The sequence below is a fragment of the Suricata suricatta genome, chromosome 11, assembly GCF_006229205.1.
Source record: "Suricata suricatta isolate VVHF042 chromosome 11, meerkat_22Aug2017_6uvM2_HiC, whole genome shotgun sequence".
Taxonomy (NCBI): Eukaryota; Metazoa; Chordata; class Mammalia; order Carnivora; family Herpestidae; genus Suricata; species Suricata suricatta.
In genome coordinates, this window is record NC_043710.1 from 2,961,708 (window position 1) to 2,962,163 (window position 456).

Here is a 456-nt window from a genome sequence, read left to right on the forward strand (position 1 = left end):
GGCGTCAGCGCCGAGCGCCGCAGGCCGGCCCCGCCCCCTACGAGGAGAGCCACGGAGGCCGAGTGCGCAAGCGCCGCCCCCACAGGTGGGCGGGGCGGGACTCCCGGGAGCCGATTGGCTGGGGGCCGCCGGAGCCCCGCCCCTGCCCAGGTAGGGGTCTCCTCCGGGAAGCCGCAGGTCCGGGCTGCGGTCCCAGCTTCCCGAAGACACCTGTTCCACATATCCTCTTACAGCCGCGGGGACGCCGAAAGCCGTAACCGAGCGTCATCTGTGCATCAGGTTCTGCGCCAGACCCTTCCTGGACGTCACGTCCACACAGTTTACCCGAGGGCGCGCCCAGGCGCGAGCCACCTGCTGGCTGCGGCTCCTCGGGTCCGACCCTTACAGGACGCACAAGGACGAAGTTTCTCTGCGGGACCCCCTCTCCGAGGCTTACCTGCTGCACCTGCGGAGGCC